Source organism: Aethalodelphis obliquidens, unplaced genomic scaffold (genome assembly GCF_003676395.1).
Source record: "Aethalodelphis obliquidens isolate GAN/ISIS:26980383/991018 unplaced genomic scaffold, ASM367639v1 scaffold64, whole genome shotgun sequence".
Lineage (NCBI taxonomy): Eukaryota > Metazoa > Chordata > Mammalia > Artiodactyla > Delphinidae > Aethalodelphis > Aethalodelphis obliquidens.
Window position 1 is genome coordinate 796,884 of NW_020838008.1, and position 21,620 is coordinate 818,503.

The 21,620-nt window shown below is 40.8% G+C and overlaps 1 protein-coding gene across 16 annotated transcripts in view; it reads left to right on the forward strand.

The window, feature by feature from the left end:
• Positions 1-536: 536 nt before the first annotated feature.
• UBAP2 (ubiquitin associated protein 2) overlaps positions 537-21,620 on the forward strand; it is a 118,600-nt gene continuing 97,516 nt past the window's right edge. For 3 of the 16 annotated variants that reach the window (XM_027089043.1, XM_027089036.1, XM_027089046.1), the window contains exons 1-2: positions 571-643; positions 8,035-8,121. The gene's annotated coding sequence lies outside the window, so the exon portion shown is untranslated. Of the gene's footprint in view, positions 644-8,034; positions 8,122-21,620 lie in introns of all 16 variants that reach the window. The other 13 variants (XM_027089044.1, XM_027089047.1, XM_027089048.1 and 10 more) reach the window with 9 other exon arrangements.

The window sequence follows — 21,620 nt, forward strand, 5'->3', positions numbered from 1 at the left end:
CGGTATCCACGGTTATTAGTCTCAGATGCTAACCCTGTCCACTTTCCGTCTCGGCCTTCCGTCGGTCCGAAGTCACAGGCGCACCATCTACGAACACGGGAGGGAAAGGATGTGGTGGTGGGTGCCTTTGCTGTGCAGCAGGTTGGGAGTCGTGGCCCCCTCGCACAACGTTTGGGAGGCTAGGGTCGTCTCGAGTGGTTGAACTATATCACGTGACGGGGGGAAAGCGGCCGCAGGGGAGTGACCTGCGGTGCCTTGAGAGGTCATCACAGAGCGACAACGCTGCTCTTGTGGGCATCCTGGATGCTGTGGGTAGTACGTTCCTGATAACTCCGAGTATGAGAAACTCCGTTAAATCTCCCTTGTTGGCTCCATCCGCGTACCTCCCCGCCCCACCTCGGAGCTGTTGGCCTCGCCTGGTGGGCGTCGGGGGCGGCTAAAGGAAGCGACGCGCTCTGTGGGCGGGCTGATGAGCCGCCGCAGCGAGCTAAGTGCAGCGGCCCCTCCTTCGCGCGTGACGTGGAGGTCACGTGACAGGTCGGACCGCCTCTGCCGCCGCCGCCGCTTTGTAAGAGGCACATTGGCAGGTAACGAACGGCGGCGGCGGCGGCGGTGGGTCCCGAGTTCAGCGAGAGCAGCTGCGGTAATTGCCACCCTCTCTCTCTCTCCTTTCCCGTTCCAGGTCGCTGAGCGCTGCAGCTTGCGCTTCGTAGTCCTGGGTTCAGCTCTTCTTTCCTCCAGACTCCTTCATACTGCCCCAGCGCCCACCGTGAGGTCTGGCCGAGCTTCCCTCGCCGGCTTCGTGCGTCCTCAGTTTGCCCAGGCCTGGGTGCTGTCCTTCCTCTCCCCCGCGGGTTGTCCTGTGCTCCTTCCTGCCTACCCGGATCCTTGGCGGCCCGGCTCCACCCAGCCCCAGGGGGCGCCTACGCCTCCCCCACGTCGGGTTTCTGCCCTGGAGGGTGTGGTTTTCTCTCCCACCGTTGTCCCTCCCTGCCTGTCCGCTCGCGCTCCCGCGCCACGCTGTCGCTGACCACCTTTCCGCTTTCACGCCTGTCTCTAGTCCTGGGACTGCACATCTCAGAGCCCAACTTCTACACTCTCTAGCCTTTCCCGGCTACCCGGAGGCAAAGTTCAGTTCTGTTTCTCCTCATTCTGGAAGGCTTTGGTGTCGGACACTTGGGACTCAGTTTTCCTCCTCAGTCCTAGTTTCTGTAGTCTGGCTGTGTCACAGTTGTTCTTTAGCGTAGGTTTGAGAGGGGCTTTGTAATTAAAGCGCTCTCTTTTATAACATTATTCCAAATGTTATTTTTTAATTGGTGCATTGCATCTCAGTTTTCTTTGCCGTGGAATCGCTTTCCCACTCTGCTTTCCCACCTTTTCCCCTGGATTTTCAATCTAATTAGTTGTCCAGGCATTTCAGGTGCCATCACTAAACTCACCACTCTGGTCTTCGTTTATCCTTGTTCTCTCTAGGAGTTGATTCCATCATTATTCCTGTTATTTCCTGTTTGACATAGCCCTGTAGTTTACTTCCACCTCTGTTGGATATTGTTTCTACTTGTATCCGAGGTGTCTCCACCAGTATATAGGCTTACTTTCTTCTGCTCTTCTGTGCCCTAACAATTGAGAGCTGAGGTCTCCATAAGATATCCAAAGATCATCTTTTATTTGAAGGGCATATAATTCACTTTTCGGGTGAACCCAGTTATTTTATATTTTCTCTTCGATTATGATAGTAATTTTTTAAACCAAGGGGTATGTCAGTAGTTAGTGTGTTCCTCACTTTTCACCATGAATTGTACATTCGTAATTTTTAGTGTCAGTTTGTCTAACAAAAGTGGAAGGAAGGTGAACATAATACCTAAGCTCTCCTATATCCTGGGGATTGGGTGACTCGGGTGTTGTCTGTCTCAGGAAAGGGAATAAATTCCACTCTCCGGAGATGGTAGGGTCTTCCAGTGCACCAGCGTCTCTTACCTACCTGCAGAGCCCCTTGGTTAGGGCTATCCTCCCATTGCTGTGGAGCCTTCATTTATCATTAGGCAGAAGTGATTAGTTCTCCCCACACTACGTTTCTGCTCGCTTGCAATGTGTTCCTCCTGGTTTTTCCTCCTTAAGGCTAGTTCACATGTGTGGTGAGATTTTTCCCCCGCCCCTGTCCTCTTGCTTCCCACAGCTCTGATTTTCTCCACCTGCTTCCTTGTTGTTTCTGACCTTAGATAATTAAAACGATTGAGAGAAGGCAGGTTTTTGTTGTGATTGAAATATGACTGGAAGTGGTGCCATGGGAATGAGGCCATGGGAAAGGGTTGTGGTAGTTGCCCCTCCTGCCTATTTCCTGCTGCTCTGGTTTCCTCTGGCCTCTCTCTTTAAATGTGGGAGGGACCAGCAGTAGTCACATGGAGCTGCCTTTAGAACCAGGCTGAAACAACAGTTAACACCTCTGCTTCCCTTTCCTCGTTAACTGGTGCAGCCTGTGCAGTGCTCACTAGGAGTGTCTCTTGGTATTAGCCTGAGTGACTTTTATTGTTTGGTGAGAAATGGTAGGAGAACATGGAGGAGAATGGGTTTATTTCAGTATCTGTGTTTTGATGGGAACTGGTTGCTCTCTCTACTCTCTTGAGTACAAACTACACATAGAGAGTATAAATCAGTCTTGAAGGTTTGAACTGGTCTGAAGTGAAGCCTTTACTTTTGAAGTGTTGATTCCTCAGTCCTTTTTTTTTTAATGACAACTTAACTGTTAAGATTTTGTTGTTGTTGTTATAAGACACTTTTTTTGGGGGGGGTAAGTGTATTATAAAGGATTAATGCCTGCTCAAAAGAAATGGTCTGCATGAATTCACAGACTGTGAAGTTCCTTTGCTTTTAAACAAATCTATCTTGTGAGGCAACCGGTAAGTCAGCAATTATCAGTTAGCTCTTAGTTGTTAATTTGAGTATATGGAGTGTCCTTTAAAAGCTAAATAGTGTGGCACTGTCGTGTTGACTGGTGAGATGGTGGATCTCTGATAGAGCTTAGAAGCAGCTGTTTTCTCTTTTTTTCCCCCAAAAGGAGAGTGGAGATATAACTTGAAGTAAGGCAAAGACAGGAAATATCACTTGGAAGCCTGTGGTAGGTTTTGAAATATTTTTGATCCAACTATCAAATAAGTGTTTAGGGGTGGAGTCCTTTTTCTTTTTTAAGTCCAAAGACCAAATTAGTTGGGTTTGTTTTGACAATTATAATGCAAACTTTGTATGCTGAAATTTCCTATTCTTTTTTTTAAAAATTTATTTTATTTTTTGGCCATGTCGCGCAGCATGTGGGATCTTAGTTCCCACACCAGGGATCAAACCTGCACCCCCTGCTGTGGAAGCGCAGAGTCTTAACCACTGGACCGCCAGGGAAGTCCCCCTCCTACCTTTTGTTTGTTTGTTTGTTTTCTTGACAGTGTTTCTTTCAAAGATGTGCCTCCTGTGCTTTTTAAAGAAAGTTATTTTAGTTTTTTTAAAAAAATATTTATTTATTTTTGTCTGCGTTGGGTCTTCGTTGCTGCAGCGGGCTTTCTCTAGTTGTGGTGAGCAGGGGCTACTCTTTGTTGCGGTGAGCAGGCTTCTTATTGTGGTGGCTTCTCTTGTTGTGGAGCACGGGCTCTAGGCGAGTGGGCTCAGTAGTTGTGGCTCGCGGGCTCTAGAGTGCAGGCTCAGTAGTTGTGGCACACAGGCTTAGTTGCTTCGCGGCATGTGGGATCTTCCTGGACCAGGGCTCGAACCTGTGTCCCCTGCATTGGCAGGCGGATTCTTAACCACTGCACCACCAGGGAAGTCCCATTATTTTAGTTGTGAAAATTCTTGGCCTAGGTATTGAAGAACAGGTTCGTGAATTTCTGGCTGACATGGCATGTGTACTACAGTGAGTTTCAATTTTCAGAAAACTCATTTTCATACTGGAGTTATGAGCTCAATTAAATTGGAACCCAGTTAACTATTTGGAATTAATTTATGAAACAGGGCTTGGACTAAGGAATAGGTGTTTCATTTTAGACTAGGCAATGCTCTACTTTTAAAGATTGTTAGGAATGTATTGCTTGTTTTTCTTCGTTTGGAACTCTAAAAATAAAAGAACGTATATTTGATTAGGTCAGAAATTTCATTATGAGAATATTTTCAAGGATTTGTAGACTAGAGAATTTCATTTGGATTTAGACCTGTTGCTGTAACTTTGTTTCTTGTGTTATAATTAACTTTTTAAGTAAGATGTCACATAGGAACTTACTCATTTAAAATTATGTTGTACATACACAAGCCAGTAATACTTTATTTGGCCGTGTCACAGCCTGTGGGATCTTAGTTCCCCGATCGGGGATCGAACATGTGCCTTCTGCAGTGGAAGTGTGAAATCCTAACCACTGGACTGCCAGGGAATTCCCCCCAAAATACTTCAGTGCTTTAATATTTACTCAAAAATTTTTACCTGTCTTAATCTTCTCATCAAATCAGTCCTAGATATACCTATGAAGACTTTTGGAAGCTCAGAGTTGCTTCTCTTTATTAATGTCTTTCTCTCTGTGCCTTCTTTAATTCTTTCCATTCCCATCCTCCTTTCTGTTTTCCTCTTATTTCTCTCTTTCCCTTGTTTTCTCTTTCTCTCTCTCTCTCTTTTTTTTTTTTGTTGCCTTCTTCTGTTCCTTCACCCCCCTACAAAAACACTCAAGTCTCAAGTGAGGAGGTTGTATTCCTTCTGACTTTCTTTGCCACCATAACATGCTGCTTCCCAAGCGAGCAGATGAAAACCTGAAATACCTTTGCAATCTCATGGGCTTGGGGAAGGTGTATAGTGCTGCCTGTATTGTGCATGTCTATGCAGCTGGAATGTGTGCTCTTTGAAGGGTGGGATTTTTCATTTGATAATATAATGTTTGTCATTGTCAGATCATAAGCAAGGGAATAAGTGGGCTTAAAAAATACAAGTTTAACTGAAATAGGGTCTGGGAAACAAGTGACTGGCTTTAGGATTGATTGACAAGCCTCACTTTAAGTTGTTTTCTATACCAAACCAGTTCCTCTCCCTCTCTTTTTTCAAGTTAATTTACAAATTTCCATTTTAAAGTTGGTTTTTGAGTCAGGCTGGCTGGCACTATTTTACATAAGAAAATACGTTTTAGAAAATTTGAAAAAAAAAGACTTAAAATGGTTTTAACATTTTAGTATAAATCCTTTTTTTCCCTACGTGAAGTATATACCTTTTAAAAAATGAGATTGTACTTTGCATACTTACTGATTTTTTATTGAAAAATATAGAATACACACCAGGAGGTATATGAGGTAGAAAAACACGTGTGGAGTTTTCAAAAACTAGTTAAATGACCAACCAAGAAATGGAACATTAATGCTACCTACAATCCCCATCTCCTAGATGTTACTTTTTCTCTTCCCCAGGGGTTATCATTACCCTATATTTTGACCTTATTATTTTTTAAAATAATGTTTACTTGGTATGTATCCATAAACAATATATAGTTTAGTATTTCCCGTTTTCAATCTTGATCTAAATGGGATTGTATGATTTTCTGATACTTCTTTTGTATGTTTTAGATTCATCCACATTGATTCTTACAACTCTCCATCATTTTCAGTAGTGTGGTATTCCATTGTAAGGATATGCCACATCTTGTTCTATTGTGATGGATGTTCGTTTCATTTCCAGTTTTTTGCAATTACAAATTATACTCGTTCCCCTTGTGAACATTTGCACCCCACCTCAAAACAAGTACAGTAAACTAATTTGCTGAGACTATGTATAACTGAGAGTGGAATTTTTGGGTTGTGTGTGGGGTGTGTGTAACTTCACTAGGTAATCCCAAACTATTTTCCATAGTATTGTACAGTCGTTCTTAATTAGGCACCACATTTGAACCACAGAACACAGAAAGTTGAGTGACTATTTTCTCAATTCTCTTGAGGATGTTCCATAGCTAGTATCATTCTAGACACCTACAGAAGAATTTAATTTGTACATACAATGGATACTATAGACATTAGAACTTAATTCTCAAGACTGAATGGGTAAGAGCTCCACATCCTTGCTAACATTTGGTAGTGATTTAATTTTTAGTTTTAGCCAATTCTAGTGGGATGTTTTAGGTAGATCTTTTATGAACACCACACGGCTGGATTTTGCTTTTCAATACAGGCTGCCAACTGCTCTTTTAACTGGAGCATGGAGACCATTCATGTTTATGGTAATTATGGATGTTTTGGATATATTTCTGCCATACCTTTTTTAAAAAAAATTATTTATTTTTGGCTGCATTGGGTCTTTGTTGCTGCATGCAGGCTTTCTCTAGTTGCAGTGAGCTAGGGGTTACTCCTCATTGCAGTGTGCGGGCTTCTCATTGCGGTGGTTTCTCTTGTTGCGGAGCACAGGCTCTAGGTGTGTGGACTTCAGTAATTGTGGCATGTGGGCTCCGTAGTTGTGGTTCACGGTCTCTAGAGCACAGGCTCAGTAGTTGTGGCATAGGGGCTTAGTTGCTGCCCAGCATGTGGGATCTTCCTGGAGCAGGGATTGAACCTGTGTCCCCTGCACTGGCAGGTGGATTCTTAACCACTGCGCCACCAGGGAAGTCCTGCCATACGGTCTTATGCTTGCCTGGTGTTTATTGTTTCTCTGTCCTTTTGCAGTTTTAATTCTTTTTTCTGTTTGCTTTCCTCCAATTAAAAAGTTTTTTCAAATCTATAAAATCTGAAAGAGTATAATGTGTACCTTTTAAGTAGAGTTACTACTTAATATTTTGCCACATAGACTTTTTTTTTTTTTTTGCTGTACGCGGGCCTCTCACTGTTGTGGTCTCTCTCGTTGCGGAGCACAGGCTCCGGACGCGCGGGCTCAGCGGCTGTGGCTCACGGGCCCAGCTGCTCTGCGGCATGTGGGATCTTCCCGGACCAGGGCACGAACCTGTGTCCCCTGCGTCGGCAGGCGGACTCTCAACCACTGCGCCACCAGGGAAGCCCTACATTGACTTTTTTCTGTATATACTCCACACATTATCTTCTGTGGCTAAATGATTTGAAAGTAAAATGCAAACATCTTGACATTTATGCCTAAATATTTCCTTAGCAAGTGTCTCTTTACAACAAAAAGCTTCTCTTACAAACAGCCACAATAACATTATTACACCTAGGAAAGTGAATAATTATTTAAAATATAATGTATAATGTCAGTAAAAATCTGATATAAATCCACATTCAGATTTCCCCAGTTGTTCAGAAAATGTCTTTTATAACTCCCTATTCAATCAGGGTTTCTGATTTACCCTATTTAGGTATTGTCATTGAAGTACACTACTGAATGATAATCCATTTCTTTCTTTCTTTTTTTTTTAAAGCTTAGGCTAGTATTTTTAGTACTTATTTATTTTGGCTGCACCAGGTCTTAGCTGCAGGATCTTCGTTGCAGCATGCATGCGGGATCTAGTTCCCTGACCAGGGATTGAACCCAGGCCCCCTGTATTGGGAGCACAGAGTCTTACCCACTGGACCACCAGGGAAGTCCTGATAATCCATTTCTTAGCTGATTATTTTCTCAATTATTTATCAGATGTAACTGCCAGTCAGATGATCTGATAAGCAAGAGGTAACTACTGCTGTTACTTAGTTAAGATAATTCTTGCAAATGTTAAGTAAATTGCAGTTTATTGTAGGATAAGTGTAATTTTCTTGGGCCATTGGAAGACTGAAAGTGTCCTATTACTCCTTTGCCCACCCCAAGTTTTGAAACACTGATGAAAGTTCCTTTTTGATGTGGGAATGAAGCTAAGCTATTACATTTATAAAAACTTTTTTAGATAGTATATTCTCATGATATTTTATTTCTCTGAAATGCTCAGAATGTAGGTTAATCCAAATTAGACCTGAATGACAGTTTTTTGTTGTTGTTAATGATATATGCTACTATACAGGTGTTTACTTGAACAAAGATTTATTGTTGCTACTTGTTAGCAACTGTTAGGTGCTAGGGATACAGATGAATAATGCACTGTCCCTGTTCTCTAGGTGCTTAATTCTAGTGGGAAGACAGTGCAGTTAGGAATGAGGATGCTGTTGGGAGTGACAGAGGAAAGCACTGCCAGTTGATTCCAGGTACTGGGCAAGTCTTCCTTGAGGTATTGGGAGTCTGAGCCTTACTTTTCCTGGGTTATTCCTGTAGGATCAATTATGGGCATATTCCTGAAGTTATAATTGTTTCTTTTGTTAAAACACTTGGAATGTTAAAACATTTTGAACGTTCAAAATTAAGTTTTATTGGAATTTGCTGTTATTTGGATTACCATATTATTGTTATCTTTTGTTTGGCCTTGACTTAGTAGTTTATTTGTGGCAACTAGTAAAAGAGAAACAAAGTTATTCTTAATGTAATTTAGTCACATTAAGCATTTTCTTTGGGGCAGTTTTTTATTGTAACTTAATGAATGTCTCAATTTTTCCCCTCCAATCAAGATCTCATTTTATTTTGATGAGAAATTTCCTGGTATAATATCAGTTACTTGGTGAAATACTTCTTTGAATTGCTGAAGATCAGATGGCTTCTTAAAAAAATTCTTAGCTTATTTAGTACCTTTTTTTTAAAAAAAATAAATTTATATATTTATTTTTGGCTGCGTTGGGTCTTCGTTGCTGCACGCGGGCTTTCTCTAGTTGTGGCGAGCTGGGGCTACTCTTTGTTGTGGTGCGCAGGCTTCTCATTGCGGTGGCTTCTCTTGTAGAGCACGGGGCTCTAGGTGTGTAGGCTTCAGTAGTTGTGGCTTGCGGGCTCTAAAGCGCAGGCTCAGTAGTTGTGGCACATGGGCTTAGTTGTTCTGCGGCATGTGGGATCTTCCCGGACCAGGGCTCGAACCCACGTTCCCTGCATTGGCAGGCAGATTCCTAACCACTGCGCCACCAGGGAAGTCCCTATTTAGTACCTTTTTAATTCCTTGTGACTGGGTGTGCTAAGGTAATGGTGGAAAAAATACCCCTGTATATTACAGAACAAGCCAGGTGTTGGTAACAGGAATAAAATCCTTGTTAGCTAAAGTAGACCATTTACTATTTTATTATCACAGAAGAACTTTCATTTTTTTAAAGGCAGTTTGAGCTGTTTAATTGTTCTAATGCTTATCTCACTTTATCAAAAGATCCTAGCTGTAATGGGATGTAACTAGCTTACCATGAACCAATTTATATACTCTGACGGTCTAGCCATCTGTAGGACAAAGAAATGACCAGGAAGCCTATAAAATTACACTAAGAACTCAAGCTGCTATTAAGTAGGGCTGTTTAGTATATCGTTAAGTGACCCTAAAACACCATGGAGTTATTATGGATGTCAAGTAAAGAGTAATTGCTGTTTACATTGAAGGACAGAAAATGAGAAAATGGGTGTTGGAGTGAGAGTTGGCCGTGGTGATAGTCGTACAGCTTCGTAAATTCTAAAAATCATTGAATTGTACACTTAAGAAGGGTGAACTACTCATTATACCACAGTAAAGTTATTTGAATTGTTTGAATAAATTGACAGTATTTTGAAATAGAATCAACAGAAAAGAAAGTGGTCAGTGTACATTAATCCGATAGTTGCTACCATTTATGGTAGCGATTAGGATCTAGGCTAAGCATCTGAGGTACATTATCTTCTTTGGTGCTCCTCACAGACTTGAGAAAGAGTAAAGTGGTCAAGGTTGCTTAATCTAGTAATTTTTGCGACTTCCAAGCCTGTGCTCCTAATCACAATACTGTACTACTTTACTTATGTGAAGTACTGCTATTGTGAATATAGCCAAGTGCTAGCTGGTAAGTCAAATAGTGTCCACATTTGTGGTACATAAGGCTGGGGTTTTGTACTGGATGGGGAATGAGGGATGGATATGCAACTGGGGCCGTTGAACTCCTGTGCCTGGTTCCACTGGACTTAATTTCATTTTTATCTGTTTTATATGTTAGGGTTTAGTCACTGGTTTGGTTGGACTTGATTTCTGTGGTTTAAGAAACAAAAACAGCACACCTCCCTTTGCTTTAGTTTTTCATTCTGATTTTACTCGCTGTTCTAATCAGCGTGGTGAGCTGGCCTCTAAGCCCTCTGCCAATTTAGGTGCATCCTATGAGGAAGGTCAGGCACACAACACTGAGAAGTGGCAATTGATAGCACACCAGCACACCCTAAGAAGAGTGACAGGAAGCCTACAAAATTACACTTAAGAACTCAAGCTGCTATTAAGTAGGGCTGTTTAGTATATCGTTAAGTGACCCTAAAACACCATGGACTTATTATGGATGTCAAATAAAGAGTAATTGCTGTTTACATTGAAGGACAGAAAATGAGAAAATGGGTGTCATGTTCAATATGCTGTTGAGAAAACATGTCTGTGGAGGTTGGAGGCAAAAAACAAAACAAAACAAAAAAACAGGTGCAATTTGGGAGAATGACAAGTGTAGGGATCAGAAAGGAATAAAGACCTTGTATTTATTTGTGATGGTTGGTGGTTTGTGAAGAGAAGTTGATGGAGTTTAACAGTTAGCAGTAAGCAGTATTCTAAAAGATTAAACATTCCACTTTGACATCAGTTTCATAATTAAGATAGTTCAGACAGATAAATAAGGGTGTGACATTTCAGTGAAGTAGAGAAGAGGCAATTATTGATATCCTGGTTGATACAGATACCTTAGAAATTCTTAGAACCTTTGAGGCTTTAAGTACAGTGACCCTTAATTCAGGTACCTGTAGAAAGTTGATGGCAAAGAGAATGTAAAGGAAGGCATAGATTTAAGGCCTTAAATCCTTTATTACTTGAATATGGGTATAGGAAGAAATGGTGCACTAAAAGAATGGCTTAAAGGTTTTGAGCTCTGGAACACTTGAAAAATGCTGTTGGTTACTTGGAAAATTTTGGAAATCTTCAAATGAGGCAGTTTTGGATGAATTCCATTATAGGTGTAGCTATCTAATAGGCAGTTACCTGGAGGCTGAAGAGACAAAGTCTTTAGCTTTTGCTTTGAAGTTGGAGGTAATTATTGATGCCAGTAGGGCATAAAATTTCTGTGAGAAGAGAGAATGTGCTTAAGAATTGAACAATTTTGTTGTTTCAGGGGTGGGAGAAAGATGGGATGCCGCTTAGGATTTGAGAACAAAAGAACTAAGATGGTGTAGTGTCTTAAAAGCCAAGGGAAAAAGTTATACAATGTGTTGTATGCCAGAGACAGGTGAAAGAATGAGAACAAGAAAGATTCGACAATTATATGGAGGTCAGTGGCGACCTGGGGAAATAGTATCTTTCCTTCTGTTGCAGTGGTAGGGTGGTGGAAAGCAGACTGAAAGTTAAGGAGTTGTTTAGTGAGGAAATGGAGGCAGTGAGTGTATTCTTTTTGAGAAATATCGCTTATGTAGTCATTGCTTACAATTACATGCAGTTTCCAAGAGTACATGGAAGGTAATTTTTCTAAGCCATTGTTTTTGAAATTAATCTGGATGTATAGAATAGTTGAACAGGTTTTGATGCACATCCTTGTGAGAAGGAAAAGGGTATGGAATATTTTCTCAATGTAGTCGTAGGAGAGTTCCTTATTAAGGAATTTTGTATTTGGTTTGAATGAAAACTGAGCCTGGTGCATAAGTGACAGGTGTGGTAACATTTAAATGGATTGTGTGACTATGTTTTGATGGATACATTCTTCAGGTAACTGACATTTTTTAAAAAGTTGCTTTTGGCATGAGTGAAACAATAATAAGGATGCCATTAGAATAAAACAAATACGCTGTAAAAGAAAAAAAAATAGCCAAGCAATTCAAGACTTTATATCTTGAATATATGAGGAAAGCTGAAGAACTGTAATGAAAAGCTGTGGGTGTGAAGTACTTAAAAAATCAGTGTTTATATTTTTGGCTTATGATATAGCTGTTTTCAAATAGCTTAATAATGGATATACTGAACCTTTTACATCAATTGTGAAATATTTGTGTATTTGTAACAATTGAGTGCCAAATGTTTAAATGATTTGTGCAGAGATGTGAAAAATGAGAGTACTTGAAATATTTTATCTGTCTTCAGTAAGAATTGAAGATTTGTAATGTAATATTGTAAATCAACTAAGCTTCAATTAAAAAAATAAAAAGAATTGAAGATTTGTAAAGTTTTGTCTGTTGTGAAAGTATAGTTGGGATTTAATCACTTTTGGCAGTAAAAGCGATTACTATGTGAGAGGGGTTAGCAGAGATGCCGCTTTGCCCCAAAACCAAAACAATAAATTAATGTGAGATAATGGATTAAAACTTTTAAGTGATTAGGAGTTGAACTAGGTAACATTTTGAGTGTTGTTGAATAGGGCTATTTCCTGAAGTTCTTTTCACATCTTGGGGAGTTTGGAGATTTTCCTGTGTTGAGTATTGTTATGGCTTTTCTGTGCTTGAAAATAAGAAGCAAGAGTTAAACTGATATTACAGTTTAAGATAATGTTTTAGCTTAGAGTATCAAGAATCAAAAATCTTTGATTCTTTAATTTTTTTTAAATTTTATTTTTGGCTGTGTCGGGTCTTCGTTGCAGCACGCGGGGTCTTTCATTGCGGCACGTGGGCGCTGTAGTTGTGGTGTGTGGGTTCCAGAGTGCGTGGGCTCTGCAATTGAGGCACGCCTGGGCTCAGTAGTTGTGGTGCAGGCTTAGTTGCCCCGCAGCATGTGGGATCTTAGTTCCCCAACCAGGGGTCAAACCCATGTCCCCTGCATTGGAAGGCGGATTCTTAATCACTGGACCACCAGGGAAATCCTGAAAATCTTTGATTCTTGATCTTTGTAACTGGTTCTGGTCAATATGACTTGACTAAAAGAAAGACTTGGCTTATTGAACTTGTATCCTCAAGATTGGTAAGGTAGATTAGCCTATAGCTCGACACCTTCCCCTTTCTTTCTTTTTTTTTTTTTTAAATAAATTTATTTATTTTATTTATTTATTTTTGGCTGTGTTGGGTCTTCACTGCTGCACACGGGCTTTCTCTAGTTGCGGCTAGCGGGGGCTACTCTTGGTTGCAGTGCGCGGGCTTCTCATTGCTGTGGCTTCTCATTGCGGAGCACAGTCTCTAGGCATGCAGGCTTCAGTAGTTGTGGATCATGGGCTCTAGAGCGCAGGCTCAGTAGTTGGGGAGCACAGGCTTAGTTGCTCCGCAGCGTGTGGGATCTTCCTGGACCAGGGCTTGGACCCGTGTCCCCTGCATTGGCAGGTGGATTCTCAACCACTGCGCCACCAGGGAAGCCCCACCTTCCCCTTTCTGACTGGGTCTCAGGAAGAGGAAATAAATAACCCAAAGGGAGAAGGCGACTTCCTTGCTTATCCCCTTCCCTATGAAGGCCTTGGGACGGAGCAACTAGCAAGAAGTTAATCTTGCTCTGATGGATGTGGAGCTGGGAGGATGGTGGCAGAATGGGAGTGAGGGTGTGAAGGCAAAAAATTTACAAAAATATGTCTCAGTCTTCATCACAGACTAAGACTATTGGCATTACGTCTATCCTGTTCTAGTGACTCTGAGACTTCACTTGATTCTTGCGAGAGGATAGGTGGGGATGAATGCAGCTGAACATGGTTGTGGAAGAGCCAAGTCAAACTAAAGTTAGGGATAGGAGAATTTGAGATGGGAACATTCAGTTGGCGATTTATTACTCTTAGTTGTGGCATGCATGCAGGATCTAGTTCCCCGACCAGGGATTGAACCCGGGCCCCCTGCATTGGGAGCATGGAGTTTTACCCACTGGACCACCAGGGAAGTCTCTCTTTTTTCTTTTCTTTTCTGTTTTTTTTTTTTTTTGGTGCTTGATAATAATGCATGCTAACATCAGTGAATCAGTGGTTGTCTCTTAATCATTCAAGCTACCATAGAACAACCTGGGGAAAATCAAGAAACATTGAGGGTTTACTCTGTGTAAGGCTTGGGTGGAAAGTCGTCTTGCCCCCACCCCCACCCCGCAAAGACAGCGAATCAGTGATTAAAAACAATGCAGATGATTTTAAAACAAATGACAAGGAAACAGCCTGAAAGATTGTATTGTCGTTGGGTTCAGAAATTATTTTTGGAATGTGGCCATACTATGCTGCCCAGAAGCCATGCAGATATGTCAATGCTGCCACTTTTGAGAAAGAGGCCAAGGACAAGAAGGATGATGATACAATGAATTTATTTAGGAAAGTAAGTTCCTAGGTATGTCCTGGAGTTAGAATAGTTCATACTAATTCCTCCCATTACCCATCATGTGGCTAAAATAACTGATGTAGAATCAGAAACAGTTAAATCATGTTTATTGTACTGTATTTGCCAAGGAAGAGAAGTATTGCATTTTAGAAAGCAATTATATCAAAAAAGCTTGGAGCCAAAAACATTTTGGCCCCTAAAGAATTTTCTTTCATATTCCCATAATATACCCAACTTCTCAGCTGAATAGTGTAATTGAGGTGCTAATTATTATGCTACCTTGCTTTTCCATAATAGTTTATATGTTAATGTTCTGTGATAAAAGTACAATATAGTCATTTCTTGTGGATTACAATGATGCAAAACAAGTGAAAACACTGGAAGGCTATTCACTAAACTATTAACAGTAGTTATTTTGGGGTGGTGGAACTGTAGGTGGTGGTTTTATTTTTTCCCACTTTTCAGTGTTTTTTGGAACTTTGTATGTGTTACACAGTCATACAGTAAAATAATAAAGCAAAATTATGCTTTTTGCCGCTTTCTCACCTTTCCATTTGAACCAGTTGGATCAAAGTTTTCATCTAAGTTTCTTTGAGGGCAGCAATTCTCAAATTTTATTGTTCATCAAGCCTTGTTTAAACATTTCTGATTCACTAGGTCTGGGATGACCTTGGAATTTGCATTTGTGACAAGTTCTCCGGTGATGCTGATGCTGCTGGTCCAGACACCACACTTTGAGAGCCGCTCTTGCAGAGTGGTGGCTTGACATCCTGGCTGCACATTAGAAATACGGAGAGCTTGTGGGGGTTTTTTTGTTTTTGTTTTTTAATTAATTTTTATTGGAGTATGGTTGCTTGACAATGTTGTGTTAGCCTCCACTGCACAACAGAATGAATCAGCCATACACATACAGATATCCCCTCCCTTTTGGACTTCCCTCCCATTTAGGTTACCACAGGACATTAGGTAGAGTTCCCTGTGCTATACAGTATGTTCCCATTAGATGTCTATTTTATACATAGTATCTGTAATGTATATGTGTCAATCCCAGTCTCCCAATTCCTCCCTCCCCACCCCTTTCCCCCTTGGTATCCATACATTTGTTCCCCATACATTTGTTCTCTTTGTCTGTGTCTCTGTTTCTGCTTTGCAAACAGGTTCATCTGTACCATTTTTCTAGATTCCACATACATGCGTTATTATACGATATTTGCTTTTCTCTTTCTGACTTACTTTACTCTGTATGACACTCTCTGTATGACACTCTCTAGGTCCATCCAGGTCTCTACAAATGACCCAGTTTCGTTCCTTTCTATGGCTGAGTAATATTCCATTGTATATATGTACCACATCTTCTTTATCCATTCCTCTGTTGATGGACATTTAGGTTGCTTCCATGTCCTGGCTGTTGTAAATAGTGCTGCTCTGAACATCTGGGGTGCGTGTGTTTTTTTTCTCTGGGTATATGCCCAGTAGCGGGATTGTTGGGTCATATGTTCTGTTTTTAGTTTTTTAAGGACCCTCCATACTGTTCTCCATAGTGGTCGTATCAATTTACATTCCCACCAACAGTGTATGAGGGTTCCCTTTTCTCCACACCCTCTCCAGCATTTGTTTGTAGATTTTTTGATGATGGCCATTCTGACCGTTGTGAGGTGATACCTCATTGTAGTTTTGATTTGCATTTCTCTAATAATTAGTGATGTTGAGCATCTTTTCATGTGTTTCTTGGCCATCTGTGTGTCTTCTTTGGAGAAATGTCTATTTAGGTCTTCTGCCCATTTTTTGATTGGGTTGTTTGTTTTTTTGATATTGAGCTGTATGAGCTGCTCTTGTATATTCTGGAGATTAATCCTTTGTTGATTCGTTTGCAAATATTTTCTCCCATTCTGAGGGTTGTCTTTTCGTCTTATGGTTTCCTTTGCTGTGCAAAAGCTTTTAAGTGGAGAGCTTTGTCTTTTAAAAATAGATATATAATTTATATACCATAAAATTCATCCTTTTAAAGTATGCAATTCAGTGGTTTTTAGTATATTCACAAGGTTGTGCAAACATCACTATTTCTAGAACATTTTCATCACCCCAAAAAGAAGCCCCCCATTCCCATTAGCATCTATCCATTCTCTCCTGATCCCATCTACTAATCTACTTTCTGGCTCTATGGATTTGCCTCTTCTGGAAATTACATATAAATGGAATAATACAGTATACATATGTGATCTTTTGTGACTGGCTTCTTTCACTTAGCATAACATTTTCAAGTTTCATCCATGTTGTAGTTTTTATCAGAAATTTTATTCCTTTCAGTACTTGAATAATATGGATAATACTTCATTGTGTGGTTATGTCACATTTTGTTTATCCATTCATCATTGGGTTGTTTCTACTTTCTGGCTGTTATGACTAATACTGCTTATGAACATTCCATGTGCACATTTCTGGGTGAATATATGTTTTCAGTTCTCTTGGGTATGTACCTAGGATTGGAATTGCTTGGTCATATGGTAAGTCTTTGTTTAACTTTTTAGAAACTGCTTGGAGAACTTTTAAAAAAGAATATTGATGTTTGGGTTTTACCTATTCTGAGCAGCCTGATTTTAATAGGACCTGGTTTCATTTTTTAGAAGTTGCTCAAGTGATTGTACTATGCAATGAGGGGTGGTGATGGATGGTGATCCACTATTCTAGAGTCTTAAACTTTGTTTATTTGATGATGGGAAATTCCCGATGCTTCTGGAGATACCATCACTGTTAAGAACCGGACATGGATAGAAAGGCACTTTTAGCTAATAAGTAAGCTGACAAACCTGGGTTGACATTCTGGTGTTTTCATGGAGTAGCAGTTTTTCTGGGCTCCTCCTTTACTTGTTTCACCATTCTATTGGTTCCTTAGGCCCACTGTGCAACCACAGGATCAGAACATGGCAGGAGATAATAGCATAGTTATCTAGTAATTACTTTTCTTTTTTTTTTTAATTGAAGTATAGTAGCTTTACAATATTGTGTTAATTTCAGCACAGTGATTCAGTATTTTTGCAGGTTATATTTTATTAGAGGTTATTAAAGATAATGGGTATATAGTAATTCCTTGTTGCCAGAGCCTGTGAGGAACTTAGAAGGTTTCAGAAATGGAGGCTGAAAGCAGAAAGCAAACTCTGGATGTGTCACTGTATATGTGGGTGGGTACTAATTCTGGGGGAGCAAGACCAGAGAATAACACACAGGAAGGTAAACAGAATCTGATATACGTAGAGCAAGAAAAAAAAGTGGGTGTGTGTTTAGCAAGAATTATTACTGGATTTATAAGAAAGCCATTAATATATTCTGGTAAGTGGATGATTTATAGAAATTCTATTTTAATCTAGTTCCAGTGTAAGTTTTTTTTTTTTTAAATTAAAAAAAACGAGACCCTTTACTAGTCTTTGTCTATGGTGTAGTAACCCTCTAATGAATGTAACATCTTGGTATTATTTGGAGAGTGCTTGTTTGATTGCAATCTAAATAAAAAGTACAGTATTACAACTTGTAGGTCTTCTGAAATGCTGTATAGTATAGGTACCCCCTCCAAGCCCCCTCCCTTTTTAAAAAAATTTTTCTTTTTTTTTTTAAGATTTTTTTTGGCCATGCTGCAAGGCATGTGGGATCCTAGTTCCCCGACCAAGGATCAAACTCACTCCCCCTGCATTGGAAGCGTGGAGTCATAACCACTGGAAGTCTGAAACCCCCTTCCCCACCTTTTTTGAGAGAAAGGGCTGTTAGAAGAAGGGATTAAGACTGGTCATGAACAACGAGGGGCTTCTAAGGGATAGGAGGGCAAAGAATCATAAGATAGCTACTGAACTAGGGTCTTGGTTAAAGATAGGGTTTAGAGCCAAGAAATAGCAGTGTAGGAGTGGGACAGATGTAAGGAAGCAGCCATAGGCAGTTAAATCCTTTTTCTCCCCTGACCTTAGGTAACCTAAAAGAGAAATATGACTATACCAAATAATTTTTGATGTCCTATAATGTTCAAGGGTTCATCAGCACTCATCTTTTCTGTGGGCAGATTATATGTACAGAATAGCAGATAACATTGTCAGCCAAGCCTGGGCGTAGGGGAGTTAACCTTGTCCACCAACTGCTAGAGGCCTGACCTTGCCCTCAGCAGCTGTGGAGAATAAAAGTATCAGCTTGGTCAGCTCCTGGCACGCAGGGCACAATAAGTTTAGTTGCGTGTAATTGGGTCTCATACTAGAGTTCCTTGGCACTCCTTGGCACTGTAGCTGCCTCACTCTCTCCTGAGTTGGGGATGTAGACTTCCTCTTGTTGGCTGCTTTGGGCTTCCCAAATTTGTTGAGGTTCTTAATACAAATCAGTGTTCTCTGCAGGAATGAAAAAATGAATTTCCTCTGCAGAAAAAGGTTGAGAATAATGGGTATTTTCTTAATAGAAAAAGCAAGAACAGGGCTTCCCTGGTGGTGCAGTGGTTAGGAATCCGCCTGCTAATGCAGGGGACACGGGTTCGAGCCCTGGGCTGGGAAGATCCCACATGCCGTGGAGCAACTAAGCCCGTGGGCCACAACTACCGAGCCTGCGCTCTAGAGCCCGCAAGCCACAGCTACTGAGCCTGCGTGCCACAACTACTGAAGCCCACGCGCCTAGAGCCCGTGCCCCGCAACAAGAGAAGCCACTGCAATGAGAAGCCACTGCAATGAGAAGCCTGTGAACCGCAACGAAGAGTAGCCCCTGCTCGCCACAACTAGAGAAAGCCCGCGCACAGCAACGAAGACCCAACACAGCCAAGCAATAAATAAATAAATGTATTAAAAAAACCCCAAAACCCAAAAAACATTACAATAGACAACCAAGGGAGCACCTGTGGGTATCTGAAAGGCTGGGAAGCTAGGTGAGATTCTGACCCAGAACCAGATCTTTTGCATCAGGTATGAGTTATGACGGTGACGCCAACAGTAGTTATGCCGTCTTAAAGAAGAGGAAGCTGAGTTGGAGTCTGTTGTATATTTGTAATTGATATATATGCTTGCAGCATAGCATAGCGGGTGAGAACACAGACTGTGGAGCCAGATGGCCTGGGTTTGAATCTTGACCTTACCACTTAACTAGCTGTGAATCTTTGTATGTCTTAATTTCCTGTCTGTAAAATAGGAGTAGTATTAGGATGTATTTCAGAGTGTTGTCGGTAAGGTAATGACTTAATTCTGTATGCGTAAAGCACTTCAGTGGTGTCTGGCACTTGGTAAACAGTATGCATTTGTTGCTATATTATTGTCATTACCTAATGGTTTCAGGCTATTGAGAATGAGTGACTGAGTCTTTGATACAGATGAAGGACCCCCTACCCATCCTTGCCAGTCTAACTAAGACAGACCTGGTCCCATTGGCCTAAGGACCGAGTGAACAGCATCTCTGTGAGCATCCTTTTTTTTTTTTTTTTTTTTTTTTTTGAGCTGCGCCATGCAGCATGTGAGATCTTGGTTCCCTGACCAGGGATCGAACCCGTGCCCCATGCAGTGGAAGCCCGGAGTCTAAACCACTGGACTGCCAGGGAAGTCCCCTCTGTGAGCATTCTTGATGCAGACTAGTTTCTGTTCTTAGTAGTTGAGCTCTTAGCTGATTAAGTAATTCATGTTGTTTGGGTTAATTATATTCTGTTTGGAAAAAAAAGACATTTATTTTGCTGTTTCTGGAATATAATTTTTTCTTGATGCAGTGGATGAAATACTCTGTGAACCTCCTGGTTTCAGAGGTACCTTCCAATGCTGACACTTTGTGATACTTACTATCTTAAATAAAGCCCTTGGTGCTTTCACCAAAGTCTTCACAGTTCTCAGCATGTTATCAACAAGTGTTCTGTAACATCTCAGGATGACCAAATGTATCTTTGTTTTTCTGTTAGGGTTTACGTGGTTTGTAGATAAATTTTTACCCAACAATTCTTTTTTTTTTGGCCGCTCTGCGTGGCATGTGGGATCCTAGTTCCCCAGCCAGAGATAGAACCCGCACCCCCAGATTGGAAGCGCAGTCTTAACCACTGGACTGCCAGGGAAGTCTCCCAACAATATTTTTTTTTTATGCCTTTTTAATGTCTAACGTTAGGTAGGGTTCTCTTATGAGTTTGTGGTATTTGCTTATGTAAACTTTAATAGAAGTGCAGGTGGCTGTTAACCATGTCCAGTTCATTCTGAAATTCTGGAACACTTGAAAATGCAGCTCTTTCACTGACGTATCTTATCTACAAAAAGTGCTTGAAAAAAATAACAGTTAATAAAACATTTTCTAAAAGTGTCCCTTTACAGAGACAGTCTTTGTAGTTTAATCAAATTGGTTTATTCTGCTGGTTTACTTTCCTTCTATTACAAGTAATTTTAGACCATTCTTGCACTTTAGATAATCTAGGAAGCTTTATATGGTATTTTGCTGATTTTGTTTTTAAAGAGGTTAAAAATGTAGTAGCATTTCTTACCCCTGTTAAAATCTATCACATCTTTAATTTACTTTGAATGAGGTGAGGTTAAAATCGGTGTTAAAATTTGGTTGTATAGATTGAATAACCTGGTGCTTCCTGCCACTCAAGAACTTGAGATATGTATGTTTGAGTTTCTACTGGATTATTTTTAGAATCTCTTGCTCTTGTCTGTTTCTATTCTAAGAATTCTCTTGGAACCTGTTCCAGGATAGTAGTTCTTGGGGGTGGAGAGTGATAGGATGGAACACAAGAGTAAACTGAATTCCTGTGGCCTGGCAACTCGGTTGCTTATTCGAGAAGCACTCTCATTTACTACACAGAGCTTTTTTTCCCAGAAAAGGGAACAGAGAATTTCCCCATATGGCAGTATGCTAAAGGTGTTGAGTTTTTTAAAAATTAATTAATTAATTATATTTTTGGCTGCATTGGGTCCTCGTTGCTGCGCACGGGCTTTTCTCTAGTTGCAGCGAGCGGGAGCTTCTCTTTTTTGCAGTGTGCAGGCTTCTCATTGCCGTGGATTCTCTTGTGGAGCACGGGCTCTAGGTGCTTGGCTTTCAGTAGTTGTGGCACACGGGCTCAGTAGTTGTGGCTTGTGGGCTCTAGAGCGCAGGCTCAGTAGTTGTGGCCCACGGGCTTAGTTGCTCCGCGGCCTGTGGGATCTTTCCGGACCAGGGTCGAACCTGTGTCCCCTGCATTGGCAGGCAGATTCTTAACCACTGCGCCACCAGGGAAGTCCCAAGGTGTTGATTTTTATAGTCTAATTTCCGTGACTTACTCATTTTCACAATTCACTGGTGGTAATTTTTAAGGATGTCGATAATGATTTTGGTAACTTATGCTTTTTACCTTGTTTTATGAATTCATTGTCTCCAGAGGCTTTATGTAAAGCATAAGAAAATTTGTTGAATCATACATCCTGTTGACTTTGTTTTCTGAGCTCTGTTTTTTCCCAGAGGATTTTAGTAA